This window comes from Hemiscyllium ocellatum, chromosome 1, assembly GCF_020745735.1.
Source record: "Hemiscyllium ocellatum isolate sHemOce1 chromosome 1, sHemOce1.pat.X.cur, whole genome shotgun sequence".
Classification (NCBI taxonomy): domain Eukaryota; kingdom Metazoa; phylum Chordata; class Chondrichthyes; order Orectolobiformes; family Hemiscylliidae; genus Hemiscyllium; species Hemiscyllium ocellatum.
The window spans coordinates 94,766,668-94,781,632 of record NC_083401.1 but is presented as its reverse complement, the minus strand read 5'-3'; the positions used below and the strand labels follow the sequence as shown (position 1 = coordinate 94,781,632).

Genomic DNA, 14,965 nt, shown 5'->3' with positions numbered 1-14,965 from the left:
GACTACTAAAATTTGAAGAGCAGCAGATAAATCACAAATGGTTATCATGCAGGTACAGTACAAAATCAAGACAACTAAAGTTGCTCTTGATTTATTAAAAGAAAAGTTGAACATAAAAATAAGGATGTTATGCTTCAGTTATACAAGATATTGGTGACTTGAATGCTGGGTGCAGTTGTGGTGCCCTTATTTAAAGGCAAATGTAAATGCATTTGAGGTAGGTCAGAGGAAACTAGATTGATACCTCGAATAAGTAGCTTGTATTTTCAAGAGATAGGGCAGGCTAGGCTTTTTCCATTGGAATTTCAAAGAATTACAGGTAACTTGGCTCATGTTTATACCGTTCTCAATGATCTTAAACGGTGGACATGAAAAGCCATTTAGAAGCACTGGTTTAGAAGTCAGGTTTAGCACAGACACAAGAAGAGCTTCTTCTCTCAAAGGCTTGCGTAACTTTGGAACTCTGTACCTCAGAAGGCAGTGCAGATGGAATTACTGAATATTTTTAAGGCAAAAGAAAGAAAATTGTTGGTCAGAAAAGGGAGAATGTAATTTGAAACACAAACAAATTAGCCATGATTTAATCAAGTTAATCAAGGTCAAATAGCCTTTTTCCAAAGGATTTTTACAAATACATTAAGGACAAAAGGGTAACTAGGGGAGAGAATAGGGCCCCTCAAAGATCAGCAAGGCAGCCTTTGTGTGGAGCCGCAGAAAATGGGGGAGATACCAAACGAGTATTTTGCATCAGTATTTACTGTGGAAAAGGATATGGCAGATATAGAATGTATGGAAATAGATTATAGAATGCAGGGACACCTTGCAAAATGTCTATATCACAGAGAGGAAGTGCTGGATGTCTTGAAACAGTTAAAGATGGATAAATCCCCAGGACCTGATCAGGTGTAACCTAGAACTCTGTGGGAAGCTAGAGAAGTGATTGCTGGGCCTCTTGCTGAGATATTTGTATCATCGACTGTCACAGGTGAGGTGCCGGAAGACTGGAGGTTGGCAAACGTGATGCCACTGTTTAGGAAGGGTGGTAAAGACAAGCCAGGGAACTATAGATCAGTGAGCCTGACGTCGGTGGTGGGCAAGTTGTTGAAGGGAATCCTGAGGGTCAGGATGTATACATATTTGGAAAGGCAAGGACTGATTAGGGATAGTCAACATAGCTTTGCGTGTGGAAAATCATGCCTCACAAACTTGATTGTTACTCCTTCAAAAAGGTCAGAGGATTGGTGAAGGCAGAGTGGTATATGGACTTCAGTAAGGCGTTTGACAAGGTTCCCCGTGTGAGTGTGATTAGAAAGGTTAGATCTCATGGAATACAGGGAGAACTAGCCATTTGGATACAGAATTGGCTCAAAGGTAGAAGACAGAGGGTGGTGATGGAGGGTTGTTTTTCAGAATGGAGTGCCACAAGGATCGGTGCTGGGTCCACTACTTTTTTCATTTATATAAATGATTTGGATGTGAGCATAAGAGGTATAGTTAGTAAGTTTGCAGATGACACCAAAATTGGAGGTGTAGTGGACAGCGAAGAGGGATACCTCAGATTACAACAGGATTTGGACCAGATGGGCCAATGGGCTGAGAAGTGGCAATTGGAGTTTAATTTTGGGAAATCAAATCTTAGCAGGACTTGCACATTTAATGTTAAGGTCCTAGGGAGTGTTGCTGAACAAAGAGACCTTGGAGTGCAGGTTCATAACTCCTTGAAAGTGGAGTCGCAGGTAGATAGGATAGTGAAGATGGCATTTGGTACGCTTTCTTTTATTGGTCAGAGTATTGAGTACAGGAGTTGGGAGGTCATGTTGTGGCTGTACAGGACATTTGTTAGGCCACTGTTGGAATATCGCATGCAATTCTGGTCTCCTTCCTATCAGAAGGACGTTGTGAAACTTGAAAGGGTTCAGAAAAGATTTACAAGGATGTTGCCAGGGTTGGAGGATTTCAGCTATGGGGAGAAGCTGAACAGGCTGGGAGCGTTTTCCCTGGAGCGTCAGAGGTTGAAGGGTGACCTTATAGAGGTTTACAAAATCATGAGGGGCATGGATAGGATACCAAGACAAAGTTTTTTTTCTGGGGTCGGGGAGTGCAGATAGAGGGCCTAGTTTTCGGGTGAGAGGGCAAAGATATAAAAGAGACTTAAGGGAAACATTTTCACACAGAGGGTGGTACGTGTATGGAATGAGCTGCCAGAGGAAGTGGTGGAGGCTGATACAATTGCAACATTTAAAAGGCATTTGGATGGGTATATGAATAAGAAGCATTTGGAGGGATATGGGCCAGGTGCTGTCAGGTGGGTCTAGATTGGGTTGGGATATCTGCTCAGCATGGATGGGATGGACCGAAGGGTCTGTTTCCATGCTGTATATCTCTATGACTCTATTCTGCCCCTATTGCCTATGCTCGTATAGAGGCAAAAGTGGGCTATTCTGCCTGACAACTTTCTCAGCTATTCAATCAAATGGTCTAACTATGGCTCCCATTTTCTACCTCTTAGATTCCTAGCTAACATTATTCCACAACTTATATGAAGGGACATTTCCAGGTGACCTATGGAACTATATGCAATCTTTTAGGACTGGGGTAGAGTTGGGAACTGCGACAAACTGTCAAAGAGTCCACTAAATAATTATAAATTCTTAATAAGTTAAAGATTGGCAAGATGCTATTTAACGAATCTATAATTTAGTTACTAGCAATTAAATTCGCAAATAGTGATACACTCAAATAGACATCATTCTTGTATTACATCAATTAATAAGTATACTGAGAAACAAATTTTTTTTTTGCCTAAGGTAGTTGTTACAATCCATTCACTTAATTATTCTTCCTATTTGACAGATTGGGCTGGATCAGGCAGCTGGAGCACAGATCTAGAAATCCCACACAAAATTTCCAACAGAGTGAAAAGAGTTGGAAATATATACATTACTGTTCAGACTTTGTTAGTACCATTCTGGAAGTAGGCATTTCAGTATCTCTGCAATTTTTATGCAAGCAGCCAGAATTTGAAAGTCTTTCTGAATCATATACGATGTATGGTAGTGTGAACTTGGATCAGAGATGTTAAGAATATAAAAATAAGAAAAAATAATGTTGCCCCTTTTACAGTTAATCACAAAATGGGGTGGTATGAGTTATATCTCAATTTCTAAAAAAAGTGAGCTGTAACATTCTTGTTACCAGATTGTTAATTCTGACAAGTGACAAGTCAGGTGAAAAAACTGCATACTACAATGGAAAATTCTCCAGATTTGCAAAATTAGATCACTATTCAATAAAGTATTATCCTATAACTTATTCTATTAAAGAATAGTTATTGATCTCACATTGCACTTGCTTTTTCAAACTTTCTTTACATGGCTTTCATGCATTTTTCAAGGATATCACACAGACTTATTTTAGGTTACATCAAAGCTTTCTTCAACAGCACTAATGGATTCTGTACCACAGGGTGTCTTTTTTAACCAAAGCAGAGCTGCGTACACTCCTATTCAATAGCTCAGGTGTGTTCTAAACCACAATTAGATCAGCACTGTCGGGTTTGCCTGTACAGCTGACAGCTTTATGAGCTCTAAAGTGTGACATTGGAAAAGCATAGCAGGTCAGGCAGCATTCAAGAACCAGGAGAGTCCACATTTCAGCCAAAAGCCCTTCATCCTGAAACATCGAAGCCCCTGCTCCTCGGATGCTGCCTGACCTGCTGTGCCTTTCCAGCAACATATTCTCGACTCTAATCTCCTGCATCTGCAGTCTTCGCTTTTGCTTAGCTTTATGAACTCCTCTAAAGCTTGCAAATATTCCAACATACATGTAAATTCTCTATATACAGAGAGTGGATAAAGGGGGAAAGGGGATGGACAGGATGAAAAAGCTTGAAGGAGTTTGAAGAAAGAACGTACGCTGATCTGCAGAGTTAAAAATCACACAACACCAGGTTCTAGTGCAACAGGTTTATTTTGAAGCACTGCTTCTTCATCAGGTGGTCTTCAACATAAACCTGTTAAGACTATAAGCTGGTGTTGTGCGATTTTGAAACTTTGTCCACACTTATCCAATACTGGTTCCTCCAAATCACTGATCTGCAGACAGCCAGGAACACCCACATTCCATGAATGAATAAAAACGAACTGTTGTCTCAGCAAATGGAAGTGGACTTCTTTTTTATCTGGCTGACTACATCTCCCAGAGGCAAGCCCAACTCAAACAGGAAACATGAAAACAAGGTGGCATGATCACAAAAGCCTTTTAAATGTTATATTTGTACCCAGTTCTACTACTCCCTCTTGCATACATACATGCGCCACCCTCTGCCTAAGCTGAATAAATGAAGGAAATAATAGCTTCAGATCCACAGCATATGTCTTATTTAATCAAATGCAAAACTTGCAAATATAAATTACGTAAATGCTTTGTTGAGTAAGACCTGTGGCTTCTTGTATAGAATGTTTTTAAAGGAGCGGTTAAATACAGGGTTGCACATCATGTTAAATTTTGGGTTGAGGGTTAAGTGAGATGTGAATATCATTCTTCAAAGTTACTCCATTCCAAAGCTTCCTTGAACATTATTATTTCAAAAGCACGACAGCAAATTATCAGCACTCTTAAAGCAACAAATAATCTTAACATTTACTTGAAATAAAGTTAATAATGGTCACCCATCATTGTTCTTTAAGATAAGGAGTACAAAACAACAATTTTTTAATCCCGTTTGTTGCAAGGACACAGCGCATGTGACTCCAGACCCACAGCAATGTGGCTGATTCTTAACTGCCGTCTGGGCAATTAGCGATGGGCAATAAATGCTGGTGTAACCAGTGACACCCACATCCCATGAGTGAATTAAAGAAAACACACTAAGTATTATAGACAAGCACTTACTCATTACAAATTTTCTCATAATATGAATGAGGGTCTTCCATACACAGCCACTCATGAAGCAGGTTTTGTATTCTTCTGCTTTAAGCTAAGTCTACATACACAACTCACCAACAGATTAAAAAATTCTGCACTCAAAAGAACATTACTGCACAGTATACAAACCCGGTCAAACAGGATTAAGAGCACTTTGCAACAAGTGGTTAAGAACCAGCAAACCAAAGTAAATCAACAGAGAATTTAGAAGAGTGAAAAATGGGTTCAAGACATGAACTTGGAAGAATGTGCTTGGGAGAAATACAGAATGCGGTCTCATTCAGATCAGGTCTTCTGCACAGGAGACAGCAAATGCACAGAAGATACCATTTAAAAGAATTTCCAAAACAAATTACAACAAAACCTACTGATTAGTTGGGAGAAATCTCTTGTGATATTTCATGGCCACTAGCAAAGGCATATTAACATTTGCAGAATGTGTGCCAGGAAAATTATATTCTTGCCCTTCATGTATTCAAATGTACATAAAGTCAAGCTACACAATTGCTCTTCTTGCATAAAAGAGATATAAAGTGCAAAGACTAGGATAACTTAGCCACTGTGAAATTTGAAAAGACCTATAAACAGGTGCAGATATCATGAAGCAAGATTACCCAACATTTATTATTATGGCATTTAATGTAGGCAGCCAACAACTTTATGATCCTTGCTAATTTAATGATTGTAGCCCCAAATATGGTTTTGAATTGCTGATTATGAGTAGGCATTACAAGGTCAGGAAAGGTTAGGCGTTGGACTACGTTACTTACGTTCAACTTGCACCTCTTAAAGAGAAAGGGTGTTGCAGTTGGGGAAGGTGTTGGAAACCATTCTGCAGCTGATTCTGAGCATGGAAAGGCATCAGAATGATGCAATGTGGAAAAGAACAGGCTCCAAGACTTTTCAGGCTTTGGTGAAAGAAGAGAAGGAGATATATGACTTATTCACATTGGGTCAGAAGATTATCTAGACAAACTCAGCAAGGTCAGTGGGATTAGATAGCCATGTTGAGAAATATGAGGAGACTAGATCAGAGGATCTGGATTCCACACAAAAAGTTCAATTACAGGTAATTCTCCTATAACATGTGTTTAGGAAACTCAATTTGGATGTAATGTGAATTACGGACCTTTTTTTTTTAAATAAAGCTGTTCCCGTTCGCTGTTACGCAATTCCATCCCCGGCAACAGCGAACCCCAGCCTCAGGGCCCTCTGTCTGCAAAATGCAAGTTCAGTGTATTCAGCTAAACAAGAATGCAATCAGTTTTGCTAGTCTTGAAACTTGGGAACTGCAGTCTACATTTAGAAGGAACTTTATTTCAAACCAGGATTGAATTTCTGCATGGGCATCACATGGCCAATCAGCTTGCGCACCTTATGAAGAGCTCCGTGAAAGGTACAGTGCTGTAGTCAATTATTTTAAAGTGTTAAATTTACTGTATTATTTCATTAAAAGATATGATTTAAAGACTCACTTAGACTATGCTATCGTCTGTGCTTAGCTAACTATAATTTTTGTTTCAATTTTTACTATTATTTTGGTGGTTTGCCCCCATCCCTGTTTTTATCCCCCACAGGCCCCATTATTGATGTTGCACGATTTTCTATAACACTATCACATAGGAATGCAACTGCTGCATTATAGAAGAACTATCTGTATCTCAAGTGGTAAAAGACAGCAAATCTGGCTTCAAATCTCATATCACAGCCACTGCATTATCAGCTTTACACATTCCTCAATGCAGATCAATCACATCACTCTCCAATCAAACTTTATTAACCATGACTAATAGCAATAAATACACTTTCTCAAGCATTGCTTCAAGCTGACACACATTTCAGTGTGTACATGATCAGCTGTTCAACCATGACAGCCACATCACTTAAACAAGTTATGTTACACTCACTGATATGCTACAGTCTCTTAGAGGACAAGACTGCAGGTAACACTACCTGACTGGATCTACAGTCTCAGCTGCATGTCTTTGCTCCAAAGGAAGAGTCAGTGCTTGTTGTTATTGGAGCAGTTGTAACTCAGGCCCTGCACACTGACAGGGCTGAAACCAAAGATAAAGGAATCCTATATACAATCCTCTCAGACACCTCCCATCCTCCTCATCCCATAACCCCTTCCTATTTTCAAACACAATTTTGCAAGTTAACTTTCAGTCTTGATTAATTGGAGGATTTATCATGGCCATGTCTCTTTCAGAGTTCACTTGACAATCAATCAGCACTGTTCCCCTCATATAGTATAATCTTTCTGTTCCCTTTACCTTGATATTCCTTATAGATTATCCTGACTACAGCAAGACAAAAAGCTTTGACACGATGGCTATTTCTTTCAGAAATATCAAATCCTATACTGCCACACAACTAAAATGTAAACTGCATTAATAAATATGGGCAATGATGCTTAATTCAGAATCAAGTAGCTGAAATTGAGAGACCATTTTTCTCCTTATTGGTACATTGTAGACAACATAGTTCTAAGTCAGAACAGTGTGTGACTTAAGGAACTTACAGGTGATGGTATTCAGAGGATGCAGTTTACTTTGTCTTTGTGTTTCAGGACGCAGGCTTGGATGATGCAAAAGAGGTCTTGCTGAAATACTGCAGTGAAACTTGTAGACAATACACAGCTGTCACGGTGCCAATGTGCAGCAATGGAATGTTAATGATAATGGATGGGTTGTCAATCAAGTGAACAACTTTGTCTTGGACAGTGTCAAGCATCAGTGCTATTGTACTACACTCGTTCAGGAAAGTGGACAGCATTCCATCACATTGCTGACTTCTGCCTTGTAGACAGTGCAGAGACACTGGGAAGTCAGGAGTGTAATTATTCACCACAGAATTCCTAGCCTCTGACCAGCTCTAATATACAGTGTGTACATGTTTGGTTGAGTTCAGCTGCAGGTCTACAGTAACGCTCAGGATAGTAATGGTGGGGGATTCAATTATGACAATGCCAACGAATGTCAAGGGATGAAGGTTAGATTCTCTTTTGTTGGTGGAGGTTATAATGTGGTACTTGTGTGGAACGAGCATCATTACCTAACATTTGCACAATGTCAATGATTCTTGCCACTTATCAGTTGTTAGTTAGGTCTAAGCCGCATATGGACACAAACTGCATCAGTACCTGAGAAGTCAAAAATGGGCCTTGAAGATTGTGTCATCATCAGTGAACATCCTCATCTCTGACTTCATCATAAAACAAAAGGTCACTGGTGAAGCAGCTGGAGATTGGTTGGCCCATGACACAATTTTGATGAATTCCTGCAGTAATAACAATCTTCCGCAATCATCTTACTTTGCACTGGGGATGACTATACCAGAGGAGACCATTTATATGATCCCCATTAATTACAGTTTTGCTAGGACTCCTTCACACCATACTCAGTCAAATGCTGCCTTGATGTCAAGGGCTATCACTCTTACCCTCTGATCTGAAGTTCAGTACTTTTGTCCATGTTTGAACCAAGGCTGTAATGAGGTCAGGTGGTGATGGCCCTTCAGAAACCAATTGAGCATCAGTCAGCAGGTTATTCCTTTACATATGCCATTTGCTAGCATTGCTGATGACATTTTATTCCTGAAGGGATTTTGCCCGAAACATCGATTTTCCTGCTCCTCAGATGCTGCCTGACCTACTGTGCTTTTCCAGCACCACTCTGATCTAAACTCTGGTTTCCAGCATCAGCAGTCCTACTTTTGCCTCGACATTTTCTATCACTTTGCTGATGATTGAGAATAGACTGATAGGGTGGTTATTACCCAACTTTGATTTGTTTTGCGTTTTGTGCACAGGACATATGTGAGCAGTATTCCAAATTGTCAGACAGATGTGAATATTGTAGTTAGAGGCACCGCTGGTTTTGGTGTACATCTTCAGAACCATTCCCAAAATGTTGGCAGGACCAATAGCCTTTGCAGTATCAACCATCATCAGTCAGTTCTTGATATCACACGGAGTGTACTGAATTAGTTGAACACTGGGATCTGTGATGCTGGAGGACCTCAATAGGAGATCCAAGTACACATGATAAACCATTACTTTGAAGTTTAATCTCTCAAAGCATTGCAATCTTGTCTAGGGGTTCATTTAACTTTGAAGTTGTTTTTATGAAATAAAATCAGAATGTTTCAAGAACTGCATCATAAACTTGACAAAATACTGTTGCAAAGGTTTTGATTTCCTTTGATATCACATTATCCAGATGACACTTACAAGAGTTTCAAAATTTGAATTTTCTCAGCATTGAATTAAAGATATGATATGGGGGTATTCCTGTTATGATGTTTCCAGCAATCAAATTTTTGACTTAATAATTTTCTGCAATGACTTAAGAAGAGTGCTACTTATATGTCCCTTATGTGTCTCAGAGTACATTGATCCTTCCAATTTTAAAACAAAGAATTCAAACATCCGATCTTGAAAGAAAGAGAGAGATTTCAAATTAAAACACTTAAGGCGCTATCAATGTCTGTATCAAGTAGACAAATGTTTTGGATTTCTATCAAAAATGAAATAGCCCTGTAACTAAAACAGGACACAAGATATCTAACATTGCACTATTTAAAGACATTATTGATGTCAAAGACAAAGCATAAGTATTACCATGTTAAATAATGGTAAGTACTGTTAATTCTATGACTATAAATATGGTCATAACAGCCTATATTTTGCAAGATGATTGTAAATGAACTAGAACATTTATGGAAATACCTAAATTTACTTTTGTGCTTCATTTTCAATACTGCAGTTGATACGTTGATGTGATAAGTTGACCACATTAAAACGTATGTATAAAATCTGCACACCTACAAGAGGCATTTGTGGGTAACTCATCATTACAATTCCTCAAGGTTTTTACCTGGTTGATAATCTATAATAAGCTGAGAAAAGAAATCTTTTCATTAAGAATATTTGCTTCACAATGGATGCTTCAGGGCAATCCACATCCAACAACCTGTTATAGATATTCTGTTTGCTGATTAATAGTTATAACAAACTGCACCATGGTAAGTGAGACATCCAAATTTAACAACCCACAACATTCTGGAAAAACAGGCAATTTGGTTTATCTTCCAATGTTAACTAATACTTCATACAGTTCTATACATTGGCCAAAAATTAATACTTTCTTCCTTGTGCCATTATCAATTTTTATCTAAATTATCAGTGAAATCTGTCCATGAGCTTTTGAAATACATTGGTTAGAGATGGCACTGTGGCTCAATGGTTAGCATTGCTGCCTGGCAGCAACAGACCCAGGTTCAATTCCAGCCTTGGGCAACTGTCTGTGTGAAGTTTGCATGTTTACCCCATGTCTGCGTGGGTTTCCCCAGGTGCTCCAGTTTTGTGCAAGTTAGGTGGATTGGCCATGCTAGATTGTCCGTACTGTCTCAGGATCTGCAAGCGAACTGGACTAGCCATGGTAAATACTCAGTTACAGGGATAGGGTAGGAGGCTGCGTTTGGGTAGTATATACTCTTTGAAGGCTGCAGAATATCTGCAGTGCAGTAGAGTCTATGAGACAAAAGGGCTAACAGACAATAAAACATTTCCTTTTCTCACTCTCAGGGCATAGGTTAAAATAAAGAGAATAAATGTCAATTTAAATAGAATAGATATTTCTCATCAATCTTATGTTGCAAAGCTGAAGAGGAGGGAGTTGGTTCTTAATCATCACAACTCATTACCTGCATCAGATAGAGTAGCCATTCCAGCATAAATCTATGGTTTCGAGTGCACTGGAAATAGCAGAGTTGAGAGCTTGAGATTAATTTAGTATCTGATGCTGAGAATATTATGATGTCTACGTATATTAAATACAGCAAATCCACTGTATCCCCAAAATCACGAAGTTGCCTATCTATGCCAAAAAATAATTAACAACAATCATTGCATGCAGGCAAAAATCATGTTTCTGTGATTTTTAACCTATTTTTAATCTACTTTTAATGAGCTTTACACTCCCAAATTTCTCTGGAATGGACGTGGAGGAATGACTGCAAATGTATGCCAAATCTCTGCTCAAAATTGAAGTCACCTTCAGTTATTCAGCAAAAGAATACAAATGGCATGTGAGGTGATTTACTAAGTATGCATATATGTGAATTTTAGGTGCTGGCTCTGATCTTGGTGGTCTTATGCAGATACGTTAGACTTCTTTGATTTTTGCCAACTTCTATGAAGAGATTTCTTACCCAGGTGTTAAAAAAACCATGGTACTGGAAAAATTAGGTTTTCTCACTGATTGAAATGAAATAAATGCAGCCTACTGAAATAGCTTATTAAAAGCTACATGATAAACAACCATGTACAGATCAGTGCCAAGAACTTAGAACAGCATTAACAATAAATGAAACTGAATCACACTCTAAATTCAGAATAATTCACATCTGTGAAGCAAATGAAAAGAAACAGGAAAATAATTTTCTCTGGTAAAGCCATCTTGCAAAAGTTTTGAAAACAACAGTTTTGTAATCAGAATATAAAGTAAGCCATCAGAAATTTGCTGACCCTTCTCAAGTTGAAGAGATTAAAAAAAAAGAGAATGAGCAGCATCATTTAATGCCAATTGTATTCTGAAGGTCAGTCACTGGACTTGAAACGTTAGCTCCAATTCTCTCTCAACCGATGCTAGCAGACCTTCTGAGTCTCCCTAGCACTTAATATTTTTAACCTCATTTTCTAATCAACTTGTTCAGAGATGTTATTAAACACCTTTACAGCAGGTGGGATTTGAAACAGTATCTCTCAGTTCAGGGTAGGGACACAAGCACAGACCCACAATGCTCTGTTTTCAATGCAGATCTCCAACATTCGCAGTATTTTGCTTTCATTAGGAATTAAAATGTTTCCCTATTCAACTTGAAGCAATTTTGTTAACAATATGCTGATGTTGGAATAATTAGAGAGAGAAGGAGAACAAATGCAGGAGAAATAAACTGGATAAGGCAGGATTGTAAAGGAAAGGTGGCAAATAACTATGGAAGTAATTCAAATGCTGCACTGAGCTGACCAAATACAAATTAACTGTTGATGAATATTTCTTTATCACATAGTTGAATTATCTACTATATATTAGAATTAGATTTTACTGTTGAGAGTACAGTTTAAGAATGAGAGTTCAGTGAGAATTGCACAAAGTTGCCATTCTCTAGCGCCATCTTGATTACAAGAGCAGAATTAAAACTACAGAAATAAAAGAAACAGAACCACAAGGAAAGGACATGTTCAGACCTTAATGAAAAACATCCAGATCTTTTTGAAGTCGCATCTTCAAAAAGGTGTACGGAATGCTCAATCAGCCTGTGAGTAGCCTCATTCTTGCTGCTGTTGCCCCAACACAGGGTTGAGAGGATCTTTGCACTACTGCTGCTGCCTCCGATCATTGGGAGGACCTTTGCTGTTACTACAGCCACCAACAAGATTTCCAGAAGTCACAATCTTGCTGCCATTGCTGTTGCTGCCACTGTCTCTAATCACCAGGGGGAGACATTGCCGTTCTGCTGCTGCCCCCGAGCCCCAGGAGAAGTCGCAACCACCTCTTACTGCTGGGAGGTTGCTGCCACTCTGAATGCAACCTACTTTAGCTGCCATGCCAATGCTGACAACCTCACGCAAAAGTCTTCAAATAAAAGAAAATGAAAGGAGAAAAAAAACAAAAAGAGAGTAAGAGCAAAAACAAAAATAAAAAGGCAGACAGGAGAAGGGGCCCAAACACAGACCAGCTACAGTGCCACCATCTTGTATATTAAAGTTTATGAATAAGAGATCGGAATATGAACCATAATCTCTAAGCTGCTTCTTATAAAATCCAAACACATTAGTCTTACTTAGCACTGAAATGATACTCTAAAAACAAACCATTCTCCAAAATGCTAGAGGGGTATGGTTTCTTTCCCTAACCTTCTTTTCCCCAGAGCTTTGTAAAACTTATTCTGTTGAAACATGCTCAATATTTTTTTCCCCTCAAATTTAACAGCGTCAGTAAATTCTTCATGGTTATCTTTGAATTCAATATTGATTAGAAAAATGTAATGTCAAACTTTTGCAAGATAGCATTACTTGAGTAAATTATTTTTACTAATAATCCAAATTTTTCTTTTGCCCAATTAACTTCTACTACTACCTTCTCACCTCCAAATTTTCCTAAGCTCCTCTTAGACAGTTTTTAAATTAACTGCACAGTAAGATGCAATCTGCTGCTTTTCCATAGCGGAGCCCCATAAATCTTCACTCAGACATATTCCTGCACAGAGAATAGGCAGAACCAGACAACGCTAATTGTTTGAAAGCATCTCAAAATCTGACTCTCTGAAAGAATAAGGGGAAAGATTAAATTTCCTCATTTGCTCTTTGCACAAAGTTCAATAAAACTTTGTATTATTTTGTTTGAAAATGTAGGTGCAAATTCTAATGATACTTGTTCACATTTGCTATCTTGTGACATAAGAAGTAATGTAATTCTTTGGTCAGTAACCAGCACTGACAATTGATCAAGTGATAGCATGTCTGATGGCCCAGAAATCAGTAAAAAAAAACTCATGGCTTTTCTGTTATATAATTCTGCTAACCTGAATGGTGGGGAGAATCATTTGGTATTTGTCAGTTATAAGGATTAGGGCACTTGAACAATATAGCTTGATACAGCTGAGCATTGCTGTACTAACAGTTTTCTGCAAACTATGTTGACCAACCAATCCCTATCAAGCTAGTGAGTTTAGGATTGATTATTTATGATAAGTCCATTAGTTACTTGCAAAAGAATTAATTCCATACTTTTCTCATTCTTACATAGTGGACATATATATATATATATAGACAGGAAGATTACTCAATTTGGTGATGAGTCTAAAATGCTGAGCCAGGTACATGGCTATGGTACATACCCACTGGAAATTTCACTGCTGCATTCTTTAGCCTACATTGGACATATGCCATGTCCAAAATCTGGCAATAAAGTTCCAGTCCTGGTTAGGTAACTATTATGCTGAAATTCCTATTCTGAGTGTTTCAAGATAGATATTCAAGGCTGTGAAATCTTCTATCTCTTTTCTTTTGTTTGTGCTCTGTAACAAGTATCTACCAGGTAGCAGACTGCAAAGTAGAAATGTATTCCCTATAAGGATCATGGGGAGTTCCTAAGCATAATATAGAACACAACATTACAGCAAACAAGTACAATCTTTCGAAGTTGTTTAAAGATAGTCGAATGTATAATAGGTAGCATAATATGTCAACCACTATCTGCAAGGTTGAATAGAAATAACAGTCAACGGCTTTTATGTAACATTAATATAGAATGGGCACTGACTGCAGAAGACACAAAAAGGCATGCAAGATTTTTCAATCTTCACATGTGCAGACCTTACCCCTTGAGGGTCTGTGTGTGGAAGACCTGAACTGAAGGAGAAACATAGATCTGGTTATATTTGCTCTGCATATCATTTCATTCATCTTGAAAAGCAACACATGATGAAATACACAGAAAGAATAATTTACTGTTTCTGAACAAACCAATATTCTTTTATCCATGACCAACAAATATCTGTGTAAAATATTTGCCATTCAACTGAATGAAAACAGGATACAGTCTTAGAAAGATACATTGTAAAAGTATAAGAAGACCATTTAAAAAAAAACAGAATCTATCCCAAACTAAATTTTTAAGTCAAATAACTTTGTTTTTGAAACGAAATATCTCTTTCATCAGACCAAAAAGTTTTTTGTAGAATGATGCTAATTAAAAAGGAAAATGCAGAATTCTGGGCGTTTCATATATGCTTAATTTTAGCATAGCAATAATGGTTATTTGCCACATGCAAAAGCCACAATATAAATACACATTATACTGAATTTACAATCCTAATTTTTAAAAACTGCCAACATATTTTTTAAAATCTTACAACTAGTTTGGCAATCTTTACCAATGCTCAAGCTTAAAAAAAAACAGAAGCCAGTACAACATCAGAATTAGTTTCTACTTCAGGGTTTTTTGGTAAACCTTTATTTATCACATAT

At 38.0% G+C, this 14,965-nt stretch overlaps 1 protein-coding gene across 4 annotated transcripts in view; it reads right to left on the bottom strand.

Moving 5' to 3' along the window:
• Positions 1-14,965, bottom strand: part of clocka (clock circadian regulator a) — a 125,719-nt gene that overhangs the window by 70,996 nt on the left and 39,758 nt on the right. The window lies entirely within an intron of this gene.